This window comes from Muscardinus avellanarius (assembly GCF_963383645.1).
Source record: "Muscardinus avellanarius genome assembly, chromosome: 7".
Taxonomy (NCBI): Eukaryota; Metazoa; Chordata; class Mammalia; order Rodentia; family Gliridae; genus Muscardinus; species Muscardinus avellanarius.
In genome coordinates, this window is record NC_137793.1 from 33363554 (window position 1) to 33379760 (window position 16207).

At 39.9% G+C, this 16207-nt stretch overlaps 1 pseudogene across 1 annotated transcript; it reads right to left on the reverse strand.

Moving 5' to 3' along the window:
* Positions 1-2882: 2882 nt before the first annotated feature.
* On the reverse strand, positions 2883-3681 carry LOC308265692 (RNA-binding protein 7-like; annotated as a pseudogene). Its single transcript has one exon. The product of its transcript is annotated as an RNA-binding protein 7-like (transcript).
* Positions 3682-16207: the final 12526 nt, after the last annotated feature.

Genomic DNA, 16207 nt, shown 5'->3' on the forward strand with positions numbered 1-16207 from the left:
TCAGCTGTGTCTTCCCCATGGAGCCTCGAACCACCTGTCCTCCTGGAGGCTAAACCCAGAAATCATTAAACCTGCGGACTCGGTCAGGGTACCAACAGGAAACAGATGGTGGGCAAACACTGATAATTTGAGGAAAGTTTAGTAGTAAAGACTATTTGCAAAGTGGTGGGTGGAGGAATTAAAATGGAATGCTTCTGTATCTCAGGATTATGGCCTGAGGACTGAAGGAGGATGGGAAAGAGAGTTACTAGAACCTGGGAACAGAGGGAGCTATGGAAGGGGCCCCCTGGCAGCAGTTAGGACCTGTGAGTCCCTGGCAGGGCTGGGGGTAGAATGAAAACTCCATCAAGCTCCTGTTGGTGTGTCCGTCTTATCTGGATCCAATAGGAAACCAGACATCAAAGAAACCTGACATTGTCTGGGTTCCCTCAGAGCTTAAACTTAAGTCAGGGGCGTTGAATCATTCAGGTTGTACTAGTAGGGGAGTGAAGAAGTGATACAGAGAAGAGGAGGTGGCCAGTCCTATTGTGCTATTAAACTAGCATCATAGTGGGTCACTGGAGCAGAGGCCCACAGAGAAACTCTGTGTTTACAGTGTAAACATGCCCCTCAGAATTATTTCACCGATAATTGGTGGGGAAGTTAGAGTATTTGTGCCTCTAAAGTCTTCATTTGAGGGCTGCTCTTGGGTGTGTGGGGTGTGTTATTTCCTGGGTGCTTTTGGTCTGTCAGACTGGCAGATTGCTCTTCTGTAGCTCTGGGAAAAGCCCTTAGATACAAAGGTCAAACACTGGCAAATGAAAGCTTGTAAAGCACTGAGGTGGGTAAGGCCCAAGTGGCTTCAGCAGGGATTGGCAGCATCTGCTCCAGAGCCCACTGGAGTGGTAAATACAGATTCAGAGAGCAAGGAGAAAGTGTGCAAGGCAAATTAGAGGCACAAATAAAACTGGAGTGCATATTTAGAGCAAATAAGTAAAATTGACTCTTAAATTTAATTACCCTGGATAGGTTCCAAAACAATATTTTTTCCTTTTAATTCTCACAGTGACCATTCTCTCTCTCTTATATCATAGCTGTGACTCTTAATTGTCTGTTTCTGAGTGTGCATTGTGCCTGTGCATTGCAGAGTTTGATTGTATTTGTGTAGCTGAGTGTGCATTACCCAGGGCGAGAATGAGTCCATTTCATAGAGGAAGGCAGAGGTACGAAGAGGACTTGACTTAGTAAGAATCAGCAGGTGCAGAGGTGCAGAGGTGCAGGGCCTGTGGAACTAGAGCTCCCACTCTCTGGCATGGTAATCATGTATGTGTGCGCGCGTGTGTGTGTGCGCGATGCTGGAGATTGAACTCAGGGGCATTATACCTCCAAGCTACAACCCCAGCCCAATTTTATTTTTTATTTTGGAGCAAGTCTCACTAAGTTGCTAAGATTGATCTCAAACCTGTGATCCTCCTGTCTCAGCCTCCCAAGTACTGGGATTACAAGTGTATACCACCTCTGACTGGCAGGGTAATTTTTTTTTCAAGAATACATTTTTATAAACAATTCTGAAACAAAAGGGAAAGAGTGTCTTGGTACATAAAATTTTTGTTAAACAGGATTTTAGAAATTTCAAATCAGAATGTGTTAACATTTTTTCCCAATGTTCAAACAAAACCAGCTAGGCATGGTAGCATAGGTCTGCAATTCCAGTCCTTGGGAGACTGAAACAGCAGGATTACAGGTTCAAGAGAAATAGAATGCCCCTGGGTTCAGTCCCCAGTACAAAAAAAAAAAAAAAATCTGTACAATCTCCATAATAAAATGTGTCCTCATATACACATTCTGGACACTCTGAAAATGTCAGAATTTCTAAAAATTGAGTGATATATGTAGCACTTAAAAGCTTCATGAGCCAGGTGTGGTGGCGCACGCTTGTAATCCCGGCACTTGAGAGGCGGAGACAGGAGGATCGGGCAGATTCGAAGCCAGCCGTGCTGACTTCAAAGACCCTGTTTCCAAATTAAAAAGTATAAAATAGGTCTGGGAGTGTAGCCTGAAGGTGGAAGAGCTTCTAGGAACCCAGTACCACCAAAAAAGCTTCATGAAATCTTTTCCAAAAAAGAATACTTCCAGTAAACATTTTACCATTTTATCCAACCTATCTATTGATGTTTTTGTTTCTAAAAAGGATTTACACTAATACTGTAATTTTTAATGTAAAATATTAATAGATATTTAACTTCCTGTGAGACTAGTTAAGACATCAAACATGATTTAATGAGCAAATTATAAAATTTAGAATAGTATGTGTACATGTATGTTCAAGCAGGGTAAAACTCAAAAGGGCATGTCACAGAATTTACACTTAAATTCTCTAAGTTAAGCACTATGATTTATCCCCAAACTTAACCAATAAGCTTCCTCAAATAGAATGGTAATACAACATATCACTGAAAAGTTATATTTTCTAATTTATTAACAAAATACAGATGCCATTTCAGACTATCAACTTGGATTTTTTATCATATGCACCAAAATTTGATTCACTAACAAATTCCTTGCAATACAAAGGATAAACATTAATTAAAATATCTGCTGTATAATACAACCACTCTGTACAATTCACACTTCTTAAGCTGTCTAAAATGACTAGGAGTTGTGGCATTTTCTTTTGCATAAAACCTTTCCCTCTTTGGAAAACCCTGAGGCAAAAGGTTATTAATGTAATAAAATCGAAACCACAATTCTTCTCTCTTCTGTATTACACTGTACTTATAGATTTAAAAAAATGTATAAAAAAGTGGCAACTTGAAATCTGTATAGTTTTTCAAAATATTTCCAGATCAACTTAGTAAAAAAGGCCTAAAATGACTCCATAAAACAATGTCCTTTCACAACTGTTAGTGTCGAGAGAAGCGCCATTTTCCATCTCTACTGCTGTCTCTGCTGTTATCATAGTCATGGCTCCAACCATCATAATTACTGTCTTCAGAGAAGAATCTTCTCTGCTTCCTCTGTAATGATGGTTACACTCAAGATCGCTGTGACGCTGTTCACGGCTATACTGTCTATCCTATAGGTAAGGCTGAGAATCCTGTCCGACTTTACGCTGTGACGAAGGTGTAGCTTGGCGCCACTGGGAGCTTGAAGACTGGTTTAAAGTACGATCCTGTGACTGGGCTGATGGTGAAGATCCTGACTGATCATATGTGGAGAACCAAACTTCCCACCATATGACATCTGTTTCAAAACATTACTCATCACTGCTTGTCTCTGATAATTTTCTGGAGAAGAAAATGATGTCTGAATTATCTGTGCTGATGGAGTCATGCTGTCCAGAGTCCTTTCATACCAGCTAGGAGATGTGGGGGTTGGACTTGAATTTCCAACATGATTCTGGGGGGTATGGCAAACTGACAACCTGCAAGGAACGACTACTTTCTGATCCAAATTGAATTTTGATGGGCCTTCCAAAAAGTTTGATGCCATGGAGTAGATTCATAGCGTAAGGAACAGATACTTCATGCTTGAAATTCACAAACACAAACTGCTTTGGTTTACCATCCTTATTTTTGGAATTTTCACGTTTATTACTGGCCCAGCCTGGTGGAAAAGCTCGAAAAGGAGTTCCTTGGTAACTTTGGTTTCGAGGTTGCCCCCAAATAAAGTGCAGTCGGCCTCTTCCGCTGCCGCCCCCATCTCAACGCGGCCCCCTCCCCATGACTGAGGTAGCGTAATCTTAAGCAAGCCAACTTATCCTCTTTTTTTTTTAGTTATAAAAAAAGTTAAATAACATTTTAACTATGGAATTATAAGAACTAAGCAGTATATTTCATGTAAAATCCTTGCTATATAGTAAGTACTAAAGAAGTGTTGTTTTAAAGTAAATTATCTTTTATGAAAAAAATAATAAAGGCAAATACTTTTATTACCCACCTTTTCTCGAGACCACAGTTTACTTCCAAAATGAGACTGTCTGAATGGAGATATATGCCAGTAATAGTCTATTACCTCTTAGCTACATGACTGTGTAATTGAACACTTTGGAATTTAGCCATGAGAGATGATTCAAATAATTATAACCACACTGATGAGAAAATCTGAACACCACTCTATTTTAGAATTCTAAAATGGAATTTTTCCATTTCTGGTTCTTTCTTTCTGTCTGATCAGCATCTTGTTTAATCTCCAATTCTGTGTTTGGGTGTTTGAAAATTTCATTTGCCTTCTTGCCTAACCATTAATTCTTGGGGATCTTTCAGCTACGATGAAAAAGTTTTGATTAAAGTAGAAATTCCTGTATGTGTTGCAGGCAAAACACTTATTTCTTCTTTTCTCCACTAATTTCTTTTGAGACCAGCTGGTAGAGCTTCTCCAAAAAACAAGAGGAGCTTGCTTGGGTGTGGTGGCCCAGCTTGTAATTCCAGTTCTTGGGAGGCTGAGACAGGAGGATCACAGGTTCAAAACCAGCCTCAGCAATTTAGGGAAGCTCTCAGTAACCCAATGAAACCTTGTTTCCGAATAAGAAAAAATAACCGTCTGGGGATGTAGCTTGGAGGTAGAATGCCTTTGGGTTCAATCTCAGGACCAAAAAAGAAAAAATAAATTTAAATAAAAAGCAAAGGGAAGCTGGGTGTGGTGGCGCACGCTTGTAATCCCAGCACTTGGGAGGCTGAGACAGGAGGATCGCACAGGTTTGAAGCCAGCCTCAGCTACTGAGTGAGGCTCTCAGCAACTTAGTGAGACCCTGTTTCCAAATAAAGTATAAAATAGGTCTGGGAGTATAGCACAGAGGTAGAAAAAGCCCCTAGGTCCCACCCAAGTACCATAAAAAAATAAATAAAAATAAATAAATAAATAAATAAATAAATAAATAAAGCAAGAGGGCATTTTGCCCAAGGATCTGTAGAGCAAAATGAACCTTGGGATTTTTTCCAGGATGAAAGAGACCAGTAATCTCAAGAGTCTTAGTGCCTGGCGTCTGGCTTTTCTGGAAGACCTGAGCTGTTTAGGGGCCTGTAAAGGGGTTGCTAATGTTTCAACCAGGACATATCCCTCAAAGGGGCAAGCGGTCCCTGCAGATTTTGGACCTGCCAACCTTCACATCATGTGAGCCAATTCCTTGAAAATCTCTCTTTCTCTTTCTCTTCATACCAAACACACACACATATATCCAGTTAGTTTTGTTTTTCTGGTAAACTCTGATTTAATATGTCTTTAAGTGTACAGCTCTGCCCTTTAGAACTTTAAAGAACTAGAAAGAGATATTTTCTAGTTAGAAAGTTTAGAACTAAAAGGAGAAATCCTGGTTGGCTTCTCCACTTCCTCTCAGCATCTTGCCTTTCGTTTATTCATTCATTCAAGGAATGGAGCATTTTCTTCTGCTCCCAAGTGTTGGTGATAGAAAGGAAAAAATTCCAATCAGGGTTTTGAGCATAGGGTACACCTTAATAAAATCAGACCCTATTCAAAATTGTTGCACGGTGTCGCATAAAATGTGTGCTCAGTAGTCAGATAGTCCTGGATTCATATTCTGGCTCTAACAATTGCCAGCTGGTAACCATGGCAAGCCACTCAACTTCCTTGAGCCTCACTTTCCCTATTTGTAAAGGGAGGAATTTGGATTCAGTCTCTAATTTTGGACATTCAATGTCTCAATTGAGTGAAAATGCAGGAAGGGAAGAATCACCTACAGTGTGAGGGATCCACTGCAGGGCCCAGGAAAAAAGGTTTGCATAGGAATGCCATCCTCACACACACTATACACACAGGAAGTAAGGTTTACCCTCGTTCACATTAATGTTTTCACTTCACCCTATTTTATCCTTACGCAGCCTTCTGAAATAGGCAGCAGTGTTCACGCTTTTCAGAGGGAAAAAGTGCGGCTCATGAGCATTAAACGCTCTAAGGGCACCGAGTTAGCAGGTGCAAAAGCAGGATTCAAAGTCAACTTTCAAAACATTCTGAATCACAGTCTTGCATTATCTAGTTAGACTCGGGAATTCCTGGCAGTTTTGAAGGATGGCGCATATTTAAGAAATCCAGGATCTGTTTCAGCATTGTGTTCTCTTCAAATCGTTTTTATAGGATAATTTTCAAAATAAAAATTGTATACATAGATATAGAGGTCATGTATCAGAGTTCTATTTAATGAAGGAACTAATAAGATGACCAAGAATGATGAAATGAAATTGATGTTAGAGCGGGGCATGGTGGTGCACACTTGTAATCCCAGTACTTGGGAGGCTGAGACAGGAGGATCACAGATTTGCGGACAGCCTCAGTTACTTAGTGAGCCCCTCTGCAACTTAGTGAGAACTTGTTTCAGAAATAAAGAATAAAAAATAGGGCTGGGGTGTAGCTCAGAGGTAGAATGCCTCTGGGTACTATCCCCAGTACCACACACACACAAAATTGATGTTAGATGTAAAACTGGTTAATGACCTATAAACAATAAAAAATTACATTTGGTTATCTTTTCTATCAGACAGAAATTATTTGTATAGTGACTGAAGAAAATAAACCAAACTAAATAAACAAAAATATTTGTACTGTATCAAACTACAAGTTAGCATCTAGCTTTATCAGTAAGTTAATAGTAATTGTAAATCAAACAAAAGCGTATGTCCCTAGAGTCTGATGGTCTCGGGGCCCTCCTCTAGTATGCTGTGTATAGAATAGCTAGTTATTCTTCTGATTTATTTTCGAGTTCTGAGTAATTTTCTCACCAGTCCACTTCTGCAATCACAAACTTCAAAAATTATTTATGAGCACATAAATGATGGAGTTCATTATATTTCGGGGTTATTTGGCTGAACTCATCCCTAAAGAATCCCTACTGTTTTATGATTTTCAAGTCCAGAGCCTTTTGCTGTTGAGCAACTACCAAACCCAAAGTATTAACTTCCATTTGAAAATTTCACAAGGAATCAGAACTGGGTTTCCAAATAACTACTATCATGACAGATACTTTCTTATTTATTTATTTATTTATTTATTTATTTATTTATTTATGGTATTGGGATTGAACTCAGGGACATTCTATATCTGAGCTACACCCTCAGCTCCATTTTATTTTTTTCTTTGGAAACAGGTCTCATTAACTTGCAAAGGGCCTTGCTAAATTGCTGAGACTGGTCGCGAGCCTGGGATCCTCCTGTCTCAACCTCCCAAGTACTGGGATTACGGGCATGTGCCCCAGCACCTGTCTCCAGATATTCTTAAGTTGACAGAAATAGAATTCACATACCCTACAGTCAATTCATTTGAAAATTTCAAGTCAATGGCATGTGTGTGTGTGTGTGTGTGTGTGTGTGTGTGTGTGTGTGTGTAACTGGGGATTGAACCCAGAGGGAGTCTACCTCCAAGCTACACCCCCAGCCCTATTTTTTATTCTTTATTTTGAAACAGTGTCTCCCTAAATTGTGGAAGGCCTTACTAAGTATCTGAGGCTGGCCAAGAGCCTGTGATCCTCCTATCTCAGCCTCCCAAGTACTGGAATTGCAAACTTGAACCACCATGCCTGGCTGAAATCTTATCCCTTAGACATCCATCACTCCACAGTCCCCTTCCTATCTCCATCCCCATGTAATGACTAATCTTTCCTCTGTCTCTATTATCGATTTGCCTGCTTTGGATACTTTGTTTATATGAAATTGTAGACTTTGTGGTCCATTGTAGATGGTTTATTTTACCTTGTGTAATGTGTCAGGTTGATCCATGTAGAAGCCTGAAACAGTACTTGATTTTTTAAATTGAATAGTAATATTCTATTGTATGGTCCTTAAGATATACTCCTATGTGTTCTGCAAAGAGTTTCCTAGCCCTAGCTCTTCGATCCATTTTAAGATAATTTTTTATGTGATGGGAGGAAGAAGTTCAACTTTACTGTTTAGCATGTAGATACTTAGTTCTCCCAACACCACTTGTTGAATTGACTGTTTTTTCTCTACCTAATTGTTTTGGCACCCTTTTTGAAATCAATTGATCAGGGCTGGGCCTAGTGGCAAACACTTTGTAAAATTTCAGACTATTTAGATTTACTGAAAGCCTAGTGTGGTCGCACTTGTAATCCCAGTACTTGGGAGGCTGAGACAGGAGGATTGTGCAAGTTCAAAGCCAGCCTCAGCTACTTAGTGAGGCTCTTAGGAACTTAGCGAGACCCTGTTTCCAAATAAAATATAAAATAGGTCTGGGAGTATAGCCCAGAGGTAGAAAGTCCCTGGGTTCTACTCTCAGTAACACACACACACACACACACACACACACACACACTACTGAGAACTGTTTATTGTCTGGCATATGTCTATCCTGGTTAATGTCTTGCATGCACATGAGAAGGATGTATAGCTTTTATTATTGGTTAGATGTGTTTTAGGTCTAGCTCATACGTGGTATTACTCAACTCTTCTATTTCCTTGTTCAGCTTCTGCCTAGTTGTTTAATCTAATATTGAAAGTGAGGTACTAGAGTCTTTGACAATTTTTTCTATTAAATTGTTTATTTCTTCCCTCAGTTCTATCAATCTTGTATTATTTTTTTCTTTTGTTATGTGCATATGTTTATAACTATTACAATTTTCTGATGGGTTGACTCTTTAACATTATAAAATGTGTCTCTTTATCTTAAATAATATGTCTATTTCACTATTTTTTTTGTTATGAACGTAGCTTCTCCAGGTTTCTTATGGTTGCTGTTTGCATTCATATATTTTTTCCTATTCTTCTGCTTTCAATCAGTTATACCTTTGAATCTAAAGAGTGCTCTTTCAGCTGGGTGTGGTGGTACATACCTGTAATCCCAGTGGTTGGAAGGCTGAGACAGGAGAATTTCAGGTTCGAGGCCAGCCTCAGCAATTTAGTGGCCTTCAGTAACTTAGCAGGACCCTGTTTCAAAAATAAAATAGGGCTAAGGGTGTAGCTCAGAGGTAGAACCTCCCTGTTTTCAATCCTTAGTACTGCCCCCCCACCCAAGAAGCAAGAGTGACTTTTCTACATAGTCTATAGCTTGGATCCTGTCTTTTTTTTTTGGTGGTGGTGGTATTGGGGTTCCTGGAAACCCTTCTACCTCTGGGCTACACTCCCAGACCCATTTTTTAAAATATTTTTATTTGGAAACAGGGTCTCTAAAGCCAACGCGGCTGGCTTCGAACCTGCGCAATCCTCCTGTCTCTGTCTCCCAAGAATGGGGATTACAAGCATGCGCCACCATGCCCGGCAGGATCCTGTCTTTTAAAAATCCAGTTTGGCCAGGTGTGGTGGCGCACACTTAAAATCCCAGCACTTGAAAGGCTGAGACAGGAGAATCCTCAGCTACTTAGTGAGGCCCTCTGCAATTTAGTGACACCCTGTTTCAAAATAAAAGAATAAAAGTAGAGCTGGAGGTGTAGCTTGGAGATAGAATGACCCTGGGTTCAATCCCCAGTACTGAAAACAAAACAAAACAAAAATCCAGTCTGGCATTCACTGCCTTTTGATTGGACTGTTTAGCCCATTTGCTCTAACATGATAATTGGTACAGTTAGATACACGTCTCCCACTTTATGTTTTTTAATACCTTTTTGTATTTTTTTATTCTGTTCTTCTGATAAGGTAGAATAGAAGAAAGAAAATTTTAGGTAGAAAGGCGCCACTTGCAAGTTTATAATCCCAGCGTTTGGGAGGCTGAGAAAGGAGGATAGTGCGGGTTTGAAGTTGGCCTCAGCTACTTAGTGAGGCTCTCAGCAATGTAGTGAGACCCTGTTTCCAAACAAAATGTAAAATAGATCTGGGAGTGTAGCCTGGAGGTAGAAGGTCCTTGGATTCCATCCCCAGTACCACACACACACACATACACACACACACACACACACACACACACACACACACTTACACAATTATAATAAGATGGCTCAGGAATTTCCTGAGGTGATTAAAACCCAAGAGTTTCACAGTTCCATTCCTCTTCAGGAGGATCCTCAAAAGTTAACAGAGCCCCATATCCCACAGGCCTATCTCTGCTCCTGACTTCCTGTCTGACTCTGAGGAGTCCTGGCCCAAAGGCATTATCATCTTTTGTGAACCAGAAAGCTTCAAAGAAGGAGCCTTCCACTCCATGTGCCCTGGCCACCCCCTCTCTAGTAAACCCTATAAGAAAGTATGGCTCTGAGGAGCTCTGGGCCATTTGGGGCCATTTTGGGCAGCTCGTGAGCACTCTGGGCAATGTTTTGAGCTCTTGGCCTCTCTCCCCATGGCTGCTCTTGAGCTCTCTTGATCTCTTGAGATGGCTCGCATTTGTCCTGAACATGTATCTTTACTTTGCTTAAATTAAAACCTCTGCCTTTAGCTCTGACTGACGAGTGTTGAAATTCATTTTGCCACAGGAGCCAAGAGCCCACAGAAGTTATCATGCTGTTCATGACGCTTCCTTTACAATACTTTCTTCAGCATCAAATGAAAATTTCCAAGTGTAGTGATTGATACTCTTATCAAAGCTCTCCTTTGCTCATCTATTCCAGGTAGAAAACCAAAGTCCAGAAATAACTCATTGTTAGGTTTTACATGCAGTACTTGAGTGAGTGACTTCCTCTTTTCTCAAGGTCCCACTGTTTGCTAGCATTGCTGGGCTGTAGCAAGTAAACTTCCTTCTGTCTGATTAACATAATGCTGGGCCCTGTGATAGACACCAGATCAGTTTCCTCAGAGGGCCACAGGCTTCCTTCCACACAGGAAGGACGATTCTTATTCCTCAGTGCTTATGTGATTATAGCTGATTAAATGACATTTATTCTCAAGTATGAAACTCTGGAGGTTTTGACTATATAATAGATTTATCCAATATTTCCTGGTAAAGAGGAGAACAGATTCTGTGAATCTATTCAAATAGTTACATAGCCAGGGACTCATTAAGAGTATTTACTCCTCAATTCTGAAGGAACAATGGAAACAAGATATCATTAAAAAATATTCTCTTTTAGTGGGTGTATGCATAGTTTGCTAAATTGAGGATTGTCAGTAGGTCAAGAAGAAAGCAAATAATTAAAAATTAAATAAAAAGGTCTTCCTCATGCACATCAGGAAATAGAACATTAAAAATGATCCAGCAAAACACCCAAACAAGTACCCATGATTATATTTCCCTTATTGGCTTAGTAGGCTTATGAGATTTATTCTTGACTCACAAATCTGCAGTGTACTTCCATAGTTATTTGACTGTGGACTAAAAAGTGTCCTAGCAATCCTGTTACAGTCTTGTGGTTTAGCCTATAGATATCTGCTTGCAGTCCACTAATGCTGAGAAGCTTGGCTCTATAAGTCTATTCCAGCTAAGAATACCTGGGGCAAGACAGGCATGGTGGCACACGCCTTTAATCCCAGTACTTTGCAGGCTGAGACAGGAGGAGCACAGGTTTGTGGCCAGCCTCAGCAACTTAGAGAGACCTTCTACAACTTAGTGAGACTGTTCCAAAAATATAAAATAAAACAAAATAGGGCTGGAGTGTAGCTCAGAAATAGAATGTCCCTAGTACAAAAAAAAATTTTGATCCCCAGTACCAAAAAAAAAACCCCCACCTCCCCCACAAAAACACAAAAAACAAAACTAAACTAAAAAACAAGCAAACTAAAATATATCCTGCTACTATCTGTTACACCAAGATACTGGGCTGTCTTTTTTGTCGAAGACTTTTAGCTTATAAAAGAAGTCTTCAGCTGGGCATGGTGGTGCACGCTTGTAATCCCCGCGCTTGGGAGGCTGAGACAGGAGGATCGCGCAGGTTCGAAGCCAGCCTCAGCTGGCTTAAGAGACCCTGTTTCCAAATAAAATATAAAATAGGTCTGGGAGTGTAGCTCGGAGGTAGAAGGCCCCTGGGTTCCATCCCCAGTACCACCAAAAAAAAAAAAAAAAAAAAAAGAGGTCTTCAGGCAAGCTTAAAAGGAAATAAAAAAAACCCATCACCCATCTGTTGTTGACTAAACTGAAGGTTCTATTAATTTATTACAGTAGACAACTTTATCAGAATAGGAGAAAACGGAATTATCTTTTGAGTTTTGTCAGTGTTTCTTCCAGTGTAAGATTGTATTGTGGGCAGTGAGAAATCTGCTTTGAAACACTGACATGGAGAATATAACTTTTACTCTTTTGATTAGTTAGTTTGTCCCATTTTGTGGGCTTAATATATAATGCAATCATTACATTATTAAGCCAGTCGAAATATATGGAGAGTATCAAACATACCAAATTGTCCTAGCATCCCTTCTGCTTGTGAATGACACTCGTTGTGTTACAAGGTAGAGACTGAAATATTAAGCCATTAGTGTTTTAACTTTCTGGGAAGTACCAAAGATAGTGTGATGTGTATAAGCACATTAACATTTTCTAAATTCTGGACATGATCCTGGGAAGGCAACTTTAAAAATAATTTCTAGACAGGGCATAGTGCCACATGCCTATAATCACAAGTTTTTTTTTTTTTTTTTTTTTTGGTGGTACTGGGGGTGGAACCCAGAGGATTTTCTACCTCCAGGCTACACTTCCAGACCTATTTTATATTTTATTTGGAAACAGGGTCTCAACTAAGTTGCTAAGAGCCTCACTAAGTAGCTGAGGATGGCTTTGAACCTGTGCGATCCTCCTGTCTCAGCCTCCCAAGCACGGGGATAACAAGCGTGCGCCACCACGCCCGGCCTTATAATCACAAGTTTTTGAGAGGCTTAGACAGGAGGATGGCCAGCCTCAGCAACTTAGTGAGACCCTTAGCAACCTAGTACAACCCTGCTTCCAAACAAACAAACAAACATAAATAAATAAATAAATAAAACTGGGGATATAGCTCAGAGGTAGAACACACTTGGATTCAATCCTCCGTACCACAAAAAATAACAACAATAATAAATAATAACATTTTTATTCTTTTCAAGAAAAAATAAAAAATGGAAATAAACCCCACTTTCTCACCCTGCATAAGAGTCAATTCAGGATGGATCAAAGACTTGGAAATCAGACCAGAGACCTTGTGGCTCTTTGAAGAGGGCATAGGTCCAAAACTGCAACACATAGGCACAGGTAAAAACTTTCTCAACAAGACCCCAAAGGCACAGGAAATTAAAAGGCAGATCAATATGTGGGATTGCATTACACTGAAGAGCTTTTGTACAGCAAAGGAAACTATCAAGAACCTCAATAGAGAGCCAACAGAATGGGAGAAAAATTTTGCCAACTACTCCTTTGATAGAGTACTAATATCTACAATATCCAGAGAACTCAAGTAACTTACCCCTAAGGAAATAGATCAATCAATCAATCAAAAAATGGGCATGTGAACTAAATAGACACTTCACAAAAGAAGAAATTCAAATGACCAATAAATATATGAAAAAATGTTTAACATCATTAGCAATCAGAGAGATGCAAATTAGAACCACCCTGAGATTTCACCTAACTCCAACTAGAATGGCAATCATTCAAAATACAAACAACAACAAATGCTGGAGAGGGTGTGGAGAATTGGGAACCCTGATACATTGTCGGTGTATCAGGGTTCTGATACACCGGGACTGCAAATTAGTGCAGCCACTTTGGAAACAGTATGGAGAATCCTCAGACGAATAGAAATGAACCTACTATATGATCCAGCAACACCACTTCTGAGTATCTTCTCAAGAGAATGGAAACCAAACTACCAAACTAATGCATGTGTGTCTATGTTCATAGCTGCACAATTCACCATAGCCAAACTATGGAACCAGCCAAGATGTCCATCAACAGATGAATGGATTACAAAACTGTGGGATATGTACACAATGGAATTTTACTCAGCCATCAAAAAACCCTCAATTACATCATTTTCAAGGAAATGGATGGAACTGGAGGACATTATGCTAAGTGAGATTAGTCAGTCACAAAAAATAAGAAATCAGATGCTTTCCCTAATATGTGAGAGTTAGGGAGAAATGGGTCATAGGAGGAACTCCAAAAAAAGAAGAAGGAGAAACCATAGATGAGCAAATAAGGTGACCTAACTAAGGGGGATGGAAGGGGTGAAGAGGAAAATTCCATAATGTGTATGATGTATATTCATAAACATATCAAAGTCAATCAGTAAGCCAAGAATGAAAGGAGGAAGGAGGAGGGAATGGGGTGGGAATTGGGGAAGGGCTAAATGAGTGAGATGTGTACTTCTGCCTCTACCATCTTGTACCCCATTAAGATATATGACAACAATGCATCAATTTAAAAAAAAAGAAAGAATCATCACTAGGATAAAACAGAAACATACATGGAGCCATGAATGGCTGTAGTGTGGCTAGCTATTAGCCAGAGTGATGGTACACTATTACTAGATAAACATACTCAAGGTATAATCACAAGGAACTCCAGCTATTTCACAATAAGGACATTTTATCTGTTGTTTTGTTTTAAAATAATCAAAGTCACACAGAGCATGGTATGTCCTACAATTCCAGCTATTAGGAGGCCGAGGCAGGAGGATCACAAGTTTGAGGTCAGCATGGGTGACTTAGTAGACCATGTCTCAAAATAAAAATTAGAAAGGTCTGGGATTGTAGCTCTGTCGTAGAGCACCCCTGGGTTCCATCCCCAGTACAGAAAGAAAGAAGAAAGAAAGGAAGGAAGGAAGGAAGAAAAGATGAGGGATGATAAAGCACAGAAGGTTAAGTTCAAAGTAACTTTTACTATCTCTTGTTCTGAACAAAGTGAATGTTCCAAGACTAGTTTGTCATTTTAACACAGAGAAAATAAATTCTACTCTTGCCTTAATATAGCAATTGACAGCTAAGGACTCACAATTCTTTTTTTTTTTTTTAACTTTATGAGTAAACCTATTAAAGCAGAGCCAATTTTGCCGGGCGTGATGGCGCACGCTTGTAATCCCCGCGCTTGGGAGGCTGAGACAGGAGGATCTTGCAGGTTTGAAGCCAGCCTTAGCTGGCTTAAGAGACCCTGTTTCCAAATAAAATATAAAATAGGTCTGGGAGTGTAGCCTAGAGGTTGAAGGCACCTGGGTTCCATCACCAGTACCAAAAAAAAAAAAAAAAAAGCAGAGCCAATTCAATTTAATAAAGATTTTAATAAATTTCACTGTATCTTTCCACATTCATTATTTGTAGGAATTACAAGTCTAAGGAAACAAAGTTTTTGTTTCCTCAAGCTTCTTGCCTATTCAAATTTTGTCTTTTACTATATTTTACATTTATTCCAGACAACATTACTCATAGTTTCCCTTCAAAATAAAGAATAAAAAATAGGGCAGGGGATGTAGCTCAGAGGTCAAGTGCCCCTGGGTTCTATCCCCAGATCTGCAAAAAAAAAAAAAAAAAAAAAAAAAACCAACGCAAGCCGGTCGTGGTGGTGCACTCCTGTAATCCCAGCACTTAGGAGTCTGAAACAGAAGGATTGCAGGTTCTAGGACAGCCAGCTCTCAACAATCTAGGGAGACCCTGTTTCAAAATTCAAACAGTGGAGTGTGGTGGCACATGCTTGTAATACCAGTGCTTGGGAGGCTGAGACAGGAGGATTGCAGGTTTGTGGCCAGCCTAGACAACTTAGTGAGATCCTGTTTCAGGAAAAATAAAAATAGGGTTGGGGGTGTAGCTCAGAAGTAGAATGTCCCTGGGTTCAATCCCCAGTACCTCCCCAACCCAACCCAACCCAACCCAAAAATAAAAAGGGAGGCTGGGGATATAGTTCAGAGGTAGAATGCCCCTGGGCTCAAACTTCAGTAACACACACACACACACACACACACACACACACACACACACACACACAGAGAAATAAAAAAAGAAAAAGAGCCGGGCATGGTGGCGCACGCTTGTAATCCCCGCGCTTGGGAGGCTGAGGCAGGAGGATCTCACAGGTTCGAAGCCAGCCTCAGCTACTTAGTGAGGCTCTCAGCAACTTAGTGAGAACTTGTTTTCAGATAAAATATAAAATAGGTCTGGGAGTATTGCCCAGAGGTAGAAAAGCCCCTGGATTCCACCCCTAGTACCACCAAAAATAAAAAAAGAAAGAAAAAGAAAAAAGAAAAAGAAAAGAAAAAAAAGGAAAAGAAACCAACCCACACGGATAATTTTATGTAGACATTTATGTTTCTTTGCTACCTCAGTTCCTATTACCAACAATCCATATAAATTACCACTTTTAACCAATGTGCCTACCTCCTATATTTCACAGGCTAGTAACTGATTATAGTTTGAAATATGGAAAACTTGGCTAACTGGCAAAAAAC